This window comes from Penaeus monodon, chromosome 32 (genome assembly GCF_015228065.2).
Source record: "Penaeus monodon isolate SGIC_2016 chromosome 32, NSTDA_Pmon_1, whole genome shotgun sequence".
Taxonomy (NCBI): domain Eukaryota; kingdom Metazoa; phylum Arthropoda; class Malacostraca; order Decapoda; family Penaeidae; genus Penaeus; species Penaeus monodon.
The window spans coordinates 7,736,883-7,737,111 of record NC_051417.1 but is presented as its reverse complement, the minus strand read 5'-3'; the positions used below and the strand labels follow the sequence as shown (position 1 = coordinate 7,737,111).

At 34.5% G+C, this 229-nt stretch overlaps 1 protein-coding gene across 1 annotated transcript in view; it reads left to right on the top strand.

Moving 5' to 3' along the window:
* The window catches only part of LOC119593447 (crustacyanin-C1 subunit-like), a 6,843-nt gene that overhangs the window by 1,929 nt on the left and 4,685 nt on the right, over window positions 1-229 (top strand). The gene's annotated exons all lie outside the window — the stretch shown is intronic.

The window sequence follows — 229 nt, the reverse complement described above, 5'->3', positions numbered from 1 at the left end:
AATACCTGTGTACATATGAACAACGTAAAAAGAAAACAATCAAGTACGTATATCTGGCATTTCTTTTAAATGCCAGATATTTGTCTAGCAATATTTCCAGCACTGGCTGTTTATGAAAGTCAACCAAGAAACGGAAATTTATAACGTGAATAAATTAGGGGTGTCAGAACGATGGAAGAGCATTTTTTTTTATTGAAAAGTCATGGGCCTGTAGTTTGTTGTGTTCACC